Genomic DNA, 17,730 nt, shown 5'->3' on the forward strand with positions numbered 1-17,730 from the left:
AGACTGAAAAGAGTTTTTCAAAAATACCAAGTCAGTGTCATCTTGAGTTCTCATTTTGCTATTGACCAAATAATAACTGTTAACTACTGAATATCTACTAGTGGCGTTTGGATTTTGAGTCCTATTATGTAATAGAAGGTTTTAACCATACAGATTTTTCTTCTGAATCATCTCATTCCCCTCTCTTCGTATTTGCAAATGAATCTAACTAACTAGCAAACAAGGGTTCATACAGTATTGAGTAAAAACCCATACCAAATATAAGCAATCTTCTAATTCCTTCTCAAAATCATAGTATCATAGAATGGTTTGGGTTGGAAAGGCCCTTAAGATCATCTAGTCCAATCCCCCTGCCATGGGCAGGGACACCTCACACTAGAAATCTTACCTTTGTTTCCAAAAACAACGATAGGTAGTTTGCATAGATGATTTAGTTTTGAGAAAACTCTTTGAATGGCTTTCCTCATTTAGGATCCATTTCTGTTCTGTTCTTTTTTTTTTGTGAGGAGTATTACCTTAAAGCTGCTTACACAATAATAGCAAAGAAAAGGTGGTCACATGTATCCACAGCTATGAGCAACTAAAGGCAGCAAGCTCTAGCAAAGAACAAGTTGTCATAATTCTGCTTTGTTTCCCCCCACAAAGTGTGCTCACACTTCTCATTTGGTGTTGTCTATTCAGCTAAGAGATTTGAAGTCAACGGGTCCCAAAAGTTGTCTGTTTGCTGCATATATGATGCCTTGGTTCAACTAGCTAAGTTTTAACTTTGGATCATTTGTCTGTCTTAAGGAAAAAGAAAATATGCAGAAAAAAAGAGAATTAAATTGCTATTTATTTTTTAGCATCATGAATAATGAAATCTTTAAAGCACAGTCATATTGTGGGCATTTTGATTGGGCAGAATCAAGACAGTTTGGATGCTGTCATTGTAAATTCCTGTATTCTCCTCAGTACACTTTTTTAAAGTGGAACTTTAAATCTGAATGCACAAAGCAATCTCTCTGCATCTGTTGAAAAATCCCAACTTGAATTTCACAGTAAAAAGTTGCCTGTTCTGCTCTACAGTGGCATCAATTCACCAGAAAATGTTTTTAAAATAATGACATGCAACACTGTGAATAGAAAGCTTCTCTTTAATTTCTGAACTGAATTAAAATTCAAGTGAAGCAGGTAAATACAAGATTCAATCACAGCATTAATTTCTTTCATTTTTTCTGAACACAGATAATGCTATCCATTTCTATATGGACTTAATCTGAAAAAAAGAAGGATTCTATAAATTATATACAGTGTGTGAGAATGGAGTACTGTACTTCTAAAATGCCTGCCTTGTGAGTCAGTTGTCAGAACTATTACCTTATTAAATATGACATCATATTACTCCTTTTTTATTATTATTTCCTTTAAAAGAAACAGCATCAAAACCTTAAAAGTTAGTTTCTGGTGACCTTAAAAAGCCTATCAATCTGTGCCTCGAACATCACTCAGCTGTTTCTTAGCTGACATGTAGGCAAAAGATGTTTAATTCACAGTTTGACTCCTCACTACTCTCAGGAAGCCCACATGAGGACTTTTGCTTTTGTTTTGTTAATAATAGCACCAAGCAAGAGACAAGGTGGTTGTCAGAAGCTCAAGGAGAGCGCTTTCCTGTGGGTTGTTCTCAGCGAGGCTCTGCTCTAACTAGGAAAGCAAGAAAAAGGAGGTAAAGATCAAGAAAATGGCAGAGACCAATTAGTCAACACAGCCTGTCAGAGCAACCCAGCACTAAGAACCAAGAAGCTGTCTCACTGCACACCAAGCCACAGGAACAGCAGGTGAAAAGATGTGTATTTGGGCAAAGTAAAGTAAAACCTATATGGCATTTCTCACATAAAGAAAATAAAGAGAAGGAAACTACCCTTTGTATAATGTGGTTGAAAAAATATCTACAGAGAAGTGCTAACCAACAAGCTGGGATCTCATTAAGACTCTGAAACTGTAAGACTGGGACTATGTGGAATATAAAAAAGATAACTAAGAAAATGGGGCATTTGGAAAAATATCAGTGCCAAGTACAGCACTGATGTATTTGCCCAACTTTCCCACGTAGCGATCTTATCACTTTGCTCTATCTGCCAAAATAAGCTGGAAAAGCAGTACTCATTTAGCGTAGTGAAAAGTGTCTGCAGCTAAATCCTGCACATAATGCCTTCTCACAGAAAACTTGCTTAACGTAGGGGAGAAAAAAATTTTAAGACTGGGGAAATTATGGCAGGAAGTGGAGGTTTGGAAACAATGTAAAAAAAAATCCCAAAACATAACAGTGTGCATGTCGACCAGAACAGCAGCTTTGAACAGAAAGAGGAAAAACCCCAAACCAATTTCTGAATGAATGCCCCAGGGCTAACACCCCAGGAAACCTAGGGGAGAGTCATGGTCAGACATTTAAGAACTCTGCAAGAGGAGACTTCACTTCTCTGTAGCATTCATTAGACAATCAAATTAGGCCAATACACCTTTTTTTTTTATTATTATTATAATTATTATTATCATTATTTAGCTAGATTAGGGCAGAAAAGACAAAACTGATTTGAGCTCACCAGTAGTAAATACTTTCATTTAATGAAGTAACTTCTGTGAAACAGTTCTTGGAAGAAAAGCAAGTAAGTTCAAAGATAAAAGATATACTTTACAAAACGAAGGACAAATAATAGGGCTGAGTAGCTGAATAAGTACTAGAAAAACTGGTGATTCCTCTTTGCAATGATGTCTTGAAGAAACTCCCTGCTTTTCCAGTTAGATCAAAGTTTTTCTTTCTCTGAAATGTTATTAAAACTTACTGGCTTTAAACCATCCTTCCTTGATCTCTTTATAAAGCCAGTTTTAATCCTGCTTTAACTGCATGAAACAGCAGTTTACTGTAGTTACAGTGCATAGAGCAATGGCAAATGGCTGAGAAGGCTGAACAACACTGTTCTCCCTCCATTTGCTTGGTTCTGATCTGCAAAGTAACAAATCAAGTGACACTGAGGATGAGGATAAACACTAAAAATACAATAATTTCTTAAAAAGTTATTAAAAGAGTATGCATGTAGAACACATAAGCATCAATTATAAGTAAAACCCATTTTAAAATGCTCCTTCTATGTATTCCCCTGCCTATATATTCCCTATTTCCCACCTATATATATTCCCCCCAGAGATATTCTCCATTTCCAATTCTGCTTAATGGAATAGGGACTAACTTTGAGGTCTTCCATGCTTAGCATAAGATAGAAAAGCAGATTCCAAGTATTTTGGCTCATTCAAGCACCAATAACAGTTGCAGTTGATGGGGGAGGGGAAATTATGTCATACCTGGGGAGAAAAAAAACAACTTCAAAAGCTTGAAATTATTGTTCAAGTCATGCTAAATACATTATATGATAATAACCATTTGTTTATACAATTTCAAAGGCTTGGCTTTATTTGGCACTTTAGTGATTACAAAGTTAGCCTTTTAGGGACCTAAATGGCTTGAAAAATATGCTGTACTATTTTGCAGAAGTATGGACTGAGGCAGTTAAAAGAGAAAGAGCATCTTACATCTATGGCTGTCTGCAAAATTAACTTAAACATCAATAGATGCAAAACCCCATACATACACATATTTAAACCACTCTTTCAAAATATCAGGATATGTCTGGTAGGAGTTATTGCTCTTGGTGAAAATAATCACAGCAGAACTAGGACTTCTGATAATTAGTTGAGTCAAAACAGGTCTATGTATTACAAACAACAGAAAATAAAATCCTTTCTTATTTCTGCCTTCTACATTTTGGGTTGGTTTTGTTCTCAAACAACAAGGCATTCCCATGGAGGTACCCTGTAAAGCTGAAATCTCTCCTGTGACTTTCAATCATAGTATCACAAGCACATTAATAATGTTATTTCTGATTCAAAAATTTACCTATGTTAACCATAGAAATGTAAAAGTGGTATCTCTCGTGAATAATATAAAACTAAGACACAAGCAGGCTACAAGCATGCAGCGGAAGTGACACCACCCATGATTAACTGAATAGAAATTAGTATTCTCACATGGTGCTTCACTGTGCACTTGCAAGAAATAACACCAAATAATTCAATAAAGCAGTAATTAAAAACCTGCCTCAATTCTCCTGGTACTGTGGCAATCATGCTCCCACAACCTCACAGCTGAGCACAGAGAACTCAGCTGCCTGCATTGTACTGCAAAGAAACAATCCACCCACCACTGACTCCTGCTGTTTCATAGGGGATCCAATTACTGATATCGTTCTGACACTAGAGATTAGCTGATTGCCAGTTCAATGTGCTTACAAAATCTTATGTGTCACAGGAGGCCCTTTACTTGTTTCTGTAAGACAAACAGTATTTTTTTCTAAATCTATTAAAAACCCACTAGAATATATTTTCTCTCATGTGTCGCACTTCAGACCCATCTTGTTGGACAGAAAGCAAATTCTCCCTTTAAAACTCCTGCAGAACTAATATGTGGTGGACATAGCAACAAAAACACACTTTTAATTGTGCTTTTCAAAGAGGAGACTTAAGAGAAGCAGGAGCCACCTATGCCACCATTTTAGTAGTCAGAAAGACCATGTATCTATTTGAAGTCTGAGATCACAATTAAATTTTTTCCTAATTAAAAAATATTGATAGAACTTGCATTGATCTTTTTCCAAATCTAAAAGCACACTGGAATAAGCAGTTGTGAAAACAATGGTTTGATTTATTTTAGAAAGTGCTTTTCTAATCTCCAATGCTGTAAATAAAACTAATTAGGACTGCATATCAGTCAGTTAACTTCTGTTACTATTCAATGAAAACACATCAGTAGGGCTTCAATACTATTTTCCTGTTACAGCTCTTGAACTGAAACAAAAAGAAGAAATAAAAAGACAAACTACAACTAGGGCAAATTAGTATCTAAGCATGAAAGGTCAGATGCTAAGAAAAACAGGGAAAAAAGAGGATGAGCATTTTCTCACCATCAACACTGGTATTCTTACAGGCAGACATTCTAATGACTGCTGATTATTCAAGTGTCTAGACTGTATCTGCATATGAGATACCAAGAATACCCTCTTTTAATGCTCCAATGAACTTTACCATCTATTCTAGAAAACAATGTCTTCATCAGCTGTGACCAGACACATTATATTACTTTGAATACCGTAGGATTTTACTGTAAATAACACCTTTTCTGGAGAACAAAAGTTTAAATCAATGTGGAAAAGGATGTAATGCCATGTAGACTCCGAATAAAAGGGACTTTGTTTATGCTTCTATATACATATAAAAAAGGGACACTTTGCAATCACCATTTAAGTTAATTTCAGCAAATCTCCCTTAAACAGAACTTAAGCCATAAATTTCTGATGTTCAATTTTACACAATATGTGAATTTTGTCTCAAATTATTAGAAAAAAATACTTTGTTTACAAGTTATGAACAAAGACTACTGACAAATTACAGAAAACCAGGGTTTAAATAGTGTTAAATAGACATACTGCATCCAAATCTTGTTTGGATTTGACTATTCTCTCAACATCTGTCTTGGGAAAAGAAAGCTATGGAAACTTGCCAGTGAAAAGTATATTAAAACTTTATCTTATACCCTAACAAGGGTAAAATAAGTCATAGAATCATAAAACAGTCCAGGGTAAAGAAGCAATTCAGAGCTTCTAACCTCATTGCATATTAAAAAAGCTGGGCAAGGCAGGGAGGGCAGGGATGTCAGGAGCCATCTCACCACCCCTCTGCTCCCAACAAGGATCAATAACCTGGGTCTTCCAGATGTTTCCCTAACTCATTCCCAAAATTGACACCAGGGATGCTGCAGCATCTCTAATAAATCACCTGCTGTCCTTCACCAACCTTACATTTATAAAGTTTTCCCTAATGTCTAATTTAAATCTCCCTCACTACAATTTAAGTGCATTATTATTCTTGTGCTGCTCCCCACAGACAAAGAGGACAGTTTATTATTTTCCTCTTTGCAGCAACCTTTCATGTACTTGATTCTAAACCTTATATCTTTTCTTCAACAGAATAATTCTTGCAAATTGTGGTCTTTGTTTTCCATTTTTCTGGAATGCTGATCCTCCTGGTTGACTTTCTTTGGACTTGCATGAAAGCCACAGACTAACTAAAGTATGATATGCAACTGTAAACACACTGTTAACTTCCATAAGTTAACAATGAAGAAGGAAGTTATCCTCTTCTTTGCCAAAATACACAAATATACTTGCCTGCTGCACTTAACACTTGCTGAGTGCTACTGGTTTTAAACTACAACTGTGCCTCAGCAGTTTTTCCTAATAAAGCTCTCAAATGGGCAATAAAAAATATGTATCTGCCTAACTTAAAGCCGCTTGAACAAATTAAAAGACCCCAAGCCTCATTGACTTAAATTTTGCACTTTTTGTGGTGTGACTTACCTTTACATCATTTCATCACCTATCCAATACATATTGTTTGTAAAGATTATTGTTTCATTAGCTACGTATTTAGTAGGTTGTTGGACATTTCACATAAACATTCTTAGTTGCTATTCAAAACCAGGGGTCACAAAAATAAACATCATGTTTTCATACACCTGAAAAAATTTACGTCCGTTAAGAAAGAAATATAAAGAAGTGCAATGTATTATGAAGATTAGTGGTTCCTTTTGAAAGAGACAGTGACAGTGAACTGTGAGCAATAGGGATCTAACAGATCAGAGGGATTCCCTTGCTCCTCATATCTCACACAGTTTAGGTGGCTTTGCTCCTCTGGCTCTTGTTATACATTACCAGCCAAACTTTCTAGCTAGTGTCCCCAAGGCTGGGATGCTGACCATGGAATCTGTATCATTGGAATAATAGGGATGTTATTATGTGTTAAGAATAGGTGATTTCTTATTAAGTATGAATTTTAAATGACATTACTGAATTATGTCATTGGTCATTAATGAAACAATGAGCCCCTGACTATATACCCTTCACCAATTCAAAGTCTGTCACTAGCGATTAGCAACAGTGACTTTTTTCACTGAAGCAATATTATCCTCATTTGACACTTGCCCTCAGTATTTCCCCATAACGTATAGCCAGCACTGTGACATTACCAGAGCATGAGCATCCCTGCACGTTATTCCTTACTAGTTAAAGCTGCCCAGGAAGCCTGAGCAGATGTACTACAAAATAGAAATGTATGTTAGAGATAACACATTCCAAGTAGGTTTGCCATGCTGTGGCACTAAACATTTCCAACAACTTATCAACTGTAGAGTTGCTATTTCCATTTTGTACTCAATACCTGAAAGCATTGCAGCTGCCTGTGGTAACACAGTAAATCCAAAACTTGTTGGAAGAAAATAAGTAAAATAAAACCGCTTCCTGTGGGACAAGTCAAAGTCTCACCACATCATCCTGAGACATCAGGGATTCTGTGTTACCTCTGCTTTTTATTAATAATGTGGCCACAGTCTTTCAACAACTCTTTCTGAAGAGGAGATTTTCTTTGGAGGCAATTTATGTCATGTAATTACCTCACTCATCCAGAGTCAAAGGCTAAGAACTTATGGAGGTTCTCAGTATCTATAGTATATATAGTCTATATAGTCTATAACTCGGTACCCAGAGAAGCAGTAATAAATGGGTGTATATCTACCCAATGGGGAATTTCACTTCACTCTCGGCCCCAGTCATTAGCCACACAATAGGAACGAGCAATGGGAATTCACATAATAAACTATTACAGGCTTACTTCTTTAACTGCATCTCAGAATAATTTTCTGTACCAGAACCTATAAACAGACTATATTCCACAACATGAGAACTTTGTTAACATGATAAAACAAACGGTATTTGCATCTCCTAAGAATAGAGAAATGTACTCCTCATGAAGTTTCTGCTCTTCTCAGTGTTGTCATCCTTGGTGAAAAAAAACCCCAAAACATTAAATAATCTTCATTTTCTTTTCTTAAAAAATATTTGAATAAAAAGTGTCATTAAGTAAAAAATGGGCAAGAGTCTGTCTTTCTTACTGAAAGTTAAAATACATTTTCTATCCTATTGAAAAAAGTTTATGTGTTTGACAGAGTAAGTAATAGAAAAATGTAATTCAATTAACTTGGTTTACAGTTCACACCAGCATATTGTCAGTAAAAAAATAAATAATACTTTAAATGTAATATCCAGTTAAAATCAAGCTCAGCAACTTACTGTGAATAATGGAATGTGTTTCTAGATTTGGCAGATTACTAGGGAAGAAATTAAAATATTTATGAATCAAAGAACACTGAAAATGGTACACAGCAAAAAGTCAATTTTTATTTCCTTTATTTTTTTTTTTTTTTGTGCAATGTGTTGTGGTACCATTTTAAAATTAAGATATGAAATACTAACACAGTTTTAAGCAATACCTCTCCACTGCCCTAGTTTGTAATCAGTATTATATTTCTTCAAGCATAAAAATTGTAATCTTTCTCTTCTCCCCCCCCCCCCCCCTTTTTTTTACATACTTTGGAGATATCTCATTATAGAAATCTAACATTATCTAGTCCATTTCTGATATCACTGAAGTAGATATGTACTCATCTGTGATCCTATGCAAGAAAACACAGCAAGGAAAGTAGGTAGTTATTAAGGGAGCAAAAGAAGCCACTTACATACATTACTGTATAGTAATTCAAAAGAATAAAAGGAGAAGAGATGAAGCTTATACCTCTTTGTTCTTTAAGCCTTGAATATATTACCTGCCAAAGACTAGGCACAGAGACCACAAAGCAGCTGCTGTTTAAGTAAACAAGTGAGTATTTCTGTGTTTCCTAAAAAGAATTTATTTATTTCAAGCAGCTGATTTGGTATCTCTACAGTTTCTTCCTAAGATAATTTATACCTTTATTTTTTATTTTTTATTTTTTTTAGTCTATAAGAAATTAAAGACCACTGAAAGGCGGAAACAGCTCCAGAAAATATACAATGAAAAATCAAGTTCTAATCCCAGAAGATACTATCTACATGCATGAGTTGCACAGGTCCCGCTTGTCTGGGTGATTTCAATCACCATAGAAAGCTCACACCCTGGTCATTTCCAGTCCTGCCCTTTGGGTTCAGAATAGCCACTATCAAATTATTTCACATTATTCAGATTATTTCTCTAGGCAAAAAAATATGTTAATTAGCTATTTCTCCCCATGTATCAGTGGATGGTGTTCTCCACAATGACATTTACAGTCACCATTCTCAGCAGAAGACTGAAAAAAAGAACAAAACTTTTCTCTGCAAATCTCAGAGAGTTCCCACACTACAACCTTCCTACTCTGACAAAGTAGAATGCGAAAGTATCTTTCTCTCTTTTTTTTTGTGCACCTTTGTTGGACTAAAAAGTGATTTCAGTCTCTAGCTATGAAACCTGCACCATTCACAGGCAATAAAATTACAAAAGCTTGCACCCAAGTGCAATCTTAGTAGCTTAGAAAACAAATTTGAGAAAAATATAGGAATTGTTTTAAAAAAAAACAAATAAGAACTATGTATCTCCAAATCTGAGGCCTGAGAGTCATGTTTTGTCCAATCACTGACTCATGATTTATCAATAATTAATCTATGCTCAGCATCAGCATTGTCCAGTACTGACTCTCCGAAACTGGTCCTTTACTAAGAACTCAACAGAAAGGCTAAGAGATGCAAGGAGAAGTGCAGCAGAGAACAGGAGAAAACAGGATGGATCCGACCTAAGCATTTAACCTTGTTGACAAGCCTGGACATTTATTCTTGCTCTAACGCTCCCAAAAACAGCAAGGAGCAGAAAAAAAAGCCCTGAGGTTACATTTTAATTATTATTTCAGGACATACTAATTAATTGTACTTTGCCAAGAGAAAGGAATGGACAAACTAAAATTCTGAAATCTTCAAATTAAGTGCGTGTGTTAGAAGGCTGCGTGCACTACGGAGGGCAAGCGCTGACATTTATTTTGTATAATGGTGAGTGTCTTGAGGGTAATTGGAATATTATCCCTACTCTATGTGTCAAACATTAATGCAAAATCAATAAGGAGACATGTCCCTCCCATTTTTCACCCACCTGTGTTACCCCCCAGAGAGTTTTGCCACGCTCAGTGCCAGGCTCCTGCAGGATGCAGGAAGAGGCTCACTGCAGCCCTCCTGCTCGGCACAGTCTTGCTGCAGAGGGTCAGTGACGGCTCAGCGAGCCCCCAGCATCTGTGAAGTGAAAGCACAAGGTGAGAGAAAGATGATTTGTGGTAGCTTTACTGCTCTGTCAGCAAGGCCTGAAAAGCACGAAGTACAAAGGTTGTTTTCTACAATACAGGTGACATCCTAGTTTGAAATGACACAGTTGGAGCTGCTTTGTGACAAGTGTGGTGTTTAAGACATGACAGAAATAAACTCACAAAAACAGCCACACTGCCAAATACACTTAGACTCACATAAAAGCTTGACTTGATAGCCCCTGATTAATTATATTTTTTTTTTCCAAGAAACGTTTTCCTTTCAAGCTCATTACAAATTAAGCTTCACTTAATAGCTGAAGTAGGTCTTTAACAGGCTCTACACTTCAGTTTATCTCGCAATGAGACACCACCGAAAACTTCAGAGTTAATCAAAAGTGTCACAATTACAAGGGAAGAAAACCTCGGAAAACCACAGCACACTGATGTTCTCTGCAAAGAAGCTGTAGCAGATCTCCCTCCTTGTTTTCATTCTCCTGAAACACTGCTCAGGCAGCTGTTTCTCAGCTCATCACCACAAAACTGCCAGTCTCAGAGGACCTTTGCTTTCCCAGACAGTATGCATCCCTGAAAGTCACTGGCACCTTTCAAACCAGGATTTTAAAAGATTAATAAAAAAAGGATTTGAGGGCGTTCTCTAACACATTTCTTCTGGTTCAGAAAAATACTACAGTCTTATCATCTTCAGTTGAAATTACACCAGCTAAGGCCACTTCCTACTCCTGGTTGCTGAGGTACCAAATCACCACTCCTAAACACGGTGGTTTTAATGCTCAGGTTCCCATCTGGATCTTTTTGCTGGGTATTTTGCTTTATGGAATGGAGCTAAGTTATTTCGCTGTTTTTTCTCCACCTCAAGGTGGAGAAGCTCAAGGCCAACATTTTACTGAGGCACATGGGAGAAAGACCGCTAATTCCCATGGCACAGATGGGAAATAGATCATAACCACAGCTCCTCACATCCATTGACTGAAAAAGATACCACACTCAGTTATCACTGCCAGGATATGAGATATTGTTTAGTGAAATAAGATCAATGAGGGGACTATTCAGAGAAGTAGTTCCTGCATGCCTCATTGCTGAGGATGAGGAGACAAACACAACCCCAATATTATACAAAACATGGAAATTTCTACTGCTTCCTCAAGCAATGCACTTCACTCTCCTGATAAAAATCAAAGCCAAGAAAACTTAATATCCCAGACTAACATATTTGTCTATTTTTCAAAACAAGATCTTCAGAAGAAAAGGGACTGCTGTGGAGAGCTGATAGGATGTTTGGTCTTGTCTGCAGATTCGTACTGGCAGCAGATCCTGTATGGGGATGCCATATCAACTCACAAACTTGCAGGGGCCTGTGTGGTTTGTTCACTTTCACAAAACAACAGCTTTTACAACAAAGGACTTTACAAGACTGGAGCTAAGCAAGTGTAAGGAAAGTTTTGAACCTACTCTAGTTGCATCACAGCACATGATGCAAAGTCATCTAAAACATTGTGGCTCACACCCATTTCCTTACCACAAGAGATCTTTTACTGTTCTAGTCAATGCTCACAATGATCCTGAAAACAGATTGCAACTTTTCAAAGACTTTGCGAGTAGCTTGTGCATCACTGCACCAAGTCATTTCATCAACCACTGAAAAGCAGCTTTGTTCAGGATGGCTGGTAGAAGAGGGTTGGTCCAAATTATGAACCTATGACTAAACAGGAGTTTGGCTAAAAGAAAGAGCTTACCATTACAGAAAAAGCAATGGTGTTTTTGTAGCTGAGAGAACAACCTCCACAGAAAAAAAAACACCACCACCTCAGGAGACCCCATGCTATAGGCTTTATAGTGGTGAAGGACCAAACAATCCCTTCTTGGAATCAAACCCGTGGTTACAGACAATGTAAGTATTTCAAAAATCAATGCTTAAATACCATTCTCCCTCAAAGGTCAACTGGTGGATGTATGGCATCCTACTGAAATGCAGGCTTTCCCACACTGCTTTTAGAGAAACATGGTCAGAGAATGTATTATCTCAAGCAAGAGTTACTGAATAACTGAAGTAGGGCATTTACATATATATGCAACATGTAATCAAGCTAAAACAATGAACACATCATTATATTAGCCAACAGTTTGAAAGTGCTAACTCAAAACTCCCCACCTAAACCCCACATGATCATATGATTATGAGCTGGGAAGTTAGCCCCTTCCTATTCCTAACTAAAAGGCATGGGAATTCCTCTGCATATACTGGAAACCTCATTTGTCTATGTATTGGCACTTACCTGAGTAAAAGAGAGCTACTGACAGAAACAGTTCCGATGGTATTAACTGGCTACAATATTAATCTTTTTGGGCATACATGAACAATAAATGATTCTTATATCCAAACACAGCAGAAATACAAACTGCAGGAAATGATTCCTCTAGCCCTCATGGAATATGCATTGAAAGGTTCAACAAAAGATATTATCTTTACCATTAAATTATTGATGAACTACTTCTATTGTCATTTGTACTTCAGTTAAGAGAAATGAAAGCAAATACTAAATTTCTAAATACAGCATGCCTGAAAAAAGCATGTTCGTAAGCCCCAGGATTCCCCACAGTCCCAAAGGGATTTTCATAACCTCACAGGTATCTTCAAGTCCTAGAATTTGCATTTTACTTCCCAGCTCAGCTTGCAGATGTTTAAAAATACATGCAAGAAGACTATTCGCTTTTGGCTACACATCTAAGAGGTTCAAACATCTGAATTATTCTGTCTGAGGTCAACTACAATATATGTGTCAAATTAGGCTGAAATCCAGATGGGAAGAGCTATGAAATACTAAGATCTTTAGAGCTTGGGAACTTGTGCCTATTTCTGACCAATGCACACCCTCTCGGAACTTATTCCAGGAAAAGCACATATTTTCAGGAACCAAATCTGAAATATAAGCCTATACCTTATGAATCTGTAGACTTAACTCATTTAGATTTTGCTCTTCAAACAGATATAAAATGTGGATTATAATAGCAAAATTTAATTACAGTTTTTGGTGATTTCTGGAAGTCTAGAAGGGAAAGGATGTACATGTCATCATATGCACTCACTTGCAAACCAGATTTGCAATAAAGGTAAAACACAGGCTTCCCTGGGCTTTAACAATCTGTATTGCTGTACTTATTAATATAACCAGAAAATATTTTCCAAGAGTTCAGGATCAAGGCGTATATCCTGCTAAAGAGGTATACAGCCAGGGTAATTCCACTGAAACGTTGTTATGCTGTATAGATATAGTAATAATTATGTACATATCTCAAAATACTGCAGTTAGTTATAAAGAGAACTAACGTTCATCCCAAAACTTATGCATTTTTTTTCCACAGTTCAAAAATTGTGAACTAGTAACTGAGGTAATTCTTACAATTCATACTCTTAAAATAATCTCACATGCATTTCTAAATGATGGAAGATATTTTATACAATATCTATCTCCTGAAACATTTCAACCAATTAAGGTAGTGCTAAACAGAACTCAAGTGGTTCTGCTCTTCGGGGATTCATGCTTAAGTAAATTCCCAACCCTAAACCCAAAAGCAATCTTTGCTTTCTCTTGTCCTGGAATAGATAGCACCAATATTAAAACTACTCATGGGAAAGGACAACGCAAAACAGAATTATCCATAAATGAAAATGCTAATGACATTAGCTTTTTTTCTTTACTAAATACACTAGGATTTGAAACCCAAGTAGAATTTTAATAATCTAAAGTAAAATCAAATAGTTATCTGCTTTCAATACTGAAATTAATCTCTCTCCCAGAAATTCCATCCCATCCACACCAGCTCCCCAGTCTTATGTTACTACTCCTTCCAGAAACAGAGAATAGAAAAATGAAAGAACAGTGGAAAAAGGACTGTGATGTATTTGTAAATGTTTGTTTCAATCCTGAAGAACTCAACAGTATAATTCACTATGTACCAGCCAAATTTTTTTCAGAAATAATCAACATACTGACATAAACCTGGAATATAAGCCTCAAGTACACGCCAACATACTGATTCCGAAAAAATGCCTGAGCCTGCCGTTTATCAATAAGGTACAGATAAAAAGAATTTGTGTAAGAAGTAGTTTCTGGTATTTTTTTCTTCCCTAATTACCTGAAATCAAAATCTAAATAAGACTGTATTCAACCAAATTCCTCTATCTGTACCAGTATGAAATCAAAAAGAAAAAAAAGAATGCAACAAAAAACCCCCAAACATCATCGTTATCAAGGAGAGAGAGGAAGAATCTATTCAGTCTATCTTGTCTGATACGCAGTTATGTGTGTGACGCAAAAATCTGTCTTGTCTGACACATAATGAAGCTGCTTATGATATCATTTTGACATCAGAAAAGTAGTAGAGAACACTGCAGCATGAAGTTTCCAGAAATACAAAACTGAAGCATCAGTTGGATCCATTCTGTAAGTTGAGTGTGCAACAATAAATACATAATTCCTACCCAAGACTTGCACAGCTCCTCGAAGACTAGAGGACTCCAGTAAAAGATCCAACCTCCCTGATCACTGTGAGTTCCTAATGAACATCTGTGAATTATCTCCTTACCTAAAACAGACAGGAGCCTGAATAATATAATATAAGAAGCAACATCCAGTGCAACTTTTAAAAACTATAGAAATATGCACTGAAATGTGTATCTCCTATTTCTGGAGAAAACAATCCAAGGTCCCCAACTTGCAGGAATAGTCCTGCCATTATCCTGAATGCTGTCCTTGACCATGGCTCAGAGGCAGTTAAAGAAGAGTCTAAAACTAGGGCACACTCCTCCCACTTTCTGTTAAATCACGGATTTAAAGTTAATTTGAATGAGCAGACTGCATCTTGGACAGTTATGTTTAATAGCTGCCATGGAAACCTTCACCTTCTTCCATGAACCTCTCTAATTCCATTTTTAACTCATTTATAACTTTGTTCACCTTAATTTCTTATGGCACTGAGTTCCACAACCCAGCTTCACACTACTGGAGTTGTAAAACTTGCTTTTCCTGTGCAGCCAGAAGAGACATTCATTAGCCATTCTCTGGTCACCTTCTCCTCACACATCCTGGTGGAAAGAGCCACCTCTGAACTGGTTGTACTATAAGAGAGAGACTTCTCTTTTTTTCTTCCCTTAATTCTTACTTCAACCTGTTCAGCCTGTTGTGAACACAGCAGTAAATTTCCTCTTCAAAGAAATTCCCTCTCTTCCGCTGGCACACTCCTGCCAGGAGACTCATGACTGCTCCATCAGTCAACTCTGTCATTTTGGTCAGTACCTCTCTTCCTGAGCTGGCAGCTATAACTAGTAATGGCTGTATCTAAATTAGCTACAGTATTTGTGATCATTAAAACAACCATGGAAAGCTGTCTAACCTGCTTACTGATTTCTTTATTTTAGCATATGCTTAATCTGCCCAAAACTGCCACTTCAGATACAGGCCCAAGAAAGCTGGAGGCTCAGGGTCTAGATCAGAAGTCATAAAAAACGTCTCAAAGGTGAAATTCATTTACCAGGAGCCCTGCCAGTAAGAATAAAATGAATGAAAAGGAAATTGACAGGGGATGATGAAAAGAAGGCATAATTTCTTTAGAGAGAGCTGATGGTAGCCAAACTTCTTTGACTGAACCAATGGCCGAAGAAACATATTTGTCTGTATTTCACCAGATTCAGTAAATCACTTAGTGAGACATGGAAGATACGATGGTTTTAATGAGATGACATTAAGAAGGGAAAAAATTGATTGAATAGTAGAAAGCAGCTTCAGTTAGTGACATTTCTTAAGGCAAGAAACCATCCTCCCTGTCACTGCAAGTTATGTTTTAAACCTAAAAGATAAAAAAACATTTAAAGACATAATTCCGTATAGTAAAAAAAAAAAAAAAAGAAACAGACCTTCTAACAGGTTCCACCTGTAGTGCCAGTGATTCTTTAATAAAAGCTGTACAAACCTGACCTCAGCCTGAAACAAACTACAGAGTTGCAGATGGTTATAGGTGGCTACCATATAGTCACAGGGTAGATAGCCCCTTTGAAACAGCAATCATTTGAAGGACGAATGGGATTAACTCAAGTTACTTAAAAGCCCTCTTTTCTCTCTGTTTCTCTCCCCCATGGGCACTATCTCTCATGAAGGCAACATTCCTGAAGAACAATGAAATTGTTAGAGCAATAGAGGGAAACCTCATAAGGAGGGATTAAAAAAAAACAACGCTAGACAGCAGTAGAACCAAGGCTGTAAATTTTTTCCTAACTCTTTCTTCCAAAAGAAACATTTAGAGAAAATGGTAACATTTGCTCCCCACACCCTGAAAGTGCCCTGCAATAGTACTAACATAAGTTAACACTATTCCATTTCTACAGACGTGTTAGGACATATCGCACTAGGAGCTAAGCAAGTTACATGAAAACTGTTACCGTTTTTTTAACTTAGTGTGACTCATGCCAGCTGGACTAGTCTAAATATTATTAAACATCATTAAATATTATATTTAAGCTTAAATTGTGCCAGCGGGGCTAGCTAACAAGAAGAAAAAATAATATTTTAATAAATCATATTCAGAGCCTGTGGTGGTGGGTGCTACCCTGAAAACACCCAGACTTACATACAGTCTCACTTATTTTCCACAAATGGATAGTATGTCTACCAATCCTTCTGGCAGCATTTCCACTGCTGTCACTTGGTAGCAGATTTAAAAGGCAATCCAGGAAAGCTTATGATTTGCTGTAAAAATTAATAAGTGCTTAAGTGCCTTGATCATGTTCCAAGGGGATCTCCCATACTTACAAGACTAAATTTCATTGACTGTCCCTGGAAAGTGACCTGCTTCCCATTACTGCCAGCACTATAACCCTACTTTTATCCTGGCATCTCTAATGTACTCAAAAAGGCAAGTCCTTGTCAGCACAGTGCTAAGGAAGACAGCTATTGTGAATAAAGTGATTATTTTGCAGCAGTAAAAACCTACTGAAATGTGCTTTTACAAATTATGGTATCGACACCACGGCAACACTCAATGTTTTACGAATATTCTACACATATACCTGTGTATATGCACAGACACAGCAAGCTATAGCAATTGATGTGGTTTGGGTTTTTTTTTAAGAGCTAATGATGTTTATAGTCTTAGAAGCATTTCAACAGTGACAAATACAGTTTTTCAAAAATTGCATGTCAAAGCTACCATGCCTCTGGGAGGACAAATCAGCATGCGTTACATCTGCAACTCTGCAAGCACAACTGTTAAGTATATTATAATCACCAGGAGGAATGCAGAGCACATCAAAGGGAAAAATAAAATTCATGGCAGATAGTAACCACTTTCTTCTTTACTGGAGAAAATACTAAGATGCTGAAAATTGCTCATGCTTAAATGGCTATTAATTAAAATAAGCCTTAGATAGTCCTTCCCTATTCCCTTTCCTCTCGCTGCTCCCTCAGAAAGTCTGAGAAAAATTGAAATGGCTATGT

General features: G+C 36.8%; 1 long non-coding RNA gene across 1 annotated transcript in view; it reads right to left on the reverse strand.

The window, feature by feature from the left end:
- The window catches only part of LOC133269874 (uncharacterized), a 66,876-nt gene that overhangs the window by 38,857 nt on the left and 10,289 nt on the right, over positions 1–17,730 (reverse strand). Inside the window, exon 2 of the long non-coding RNA XR_009743582.1 lies at positions 10,075–10,211. This is a non-coding gene — a long non-coding RNA (uncharacterized LOC133269874). The remainder of the gene's footprint in view (positions 1–10,074; positions 10,212–17,730) is intronic.

This window comes from Pezoporus flaviventris, unplaced genomic scaffold, assembly GCF_033815535.1.
Source record: "Pezoporus flaviventris isolate CSIRO_AGI_PZ_B2104156 unplaced genomic scaffold, CSIRO_AGI_Pfla_v1 ptg000016l, whole genome shotgun sequence".
NCBI lineage: Eukaryota > Metazoa > Chordata > Aves > Psittaciformes > Psittacidae > Pezoporus > Pezoporus flaviventris.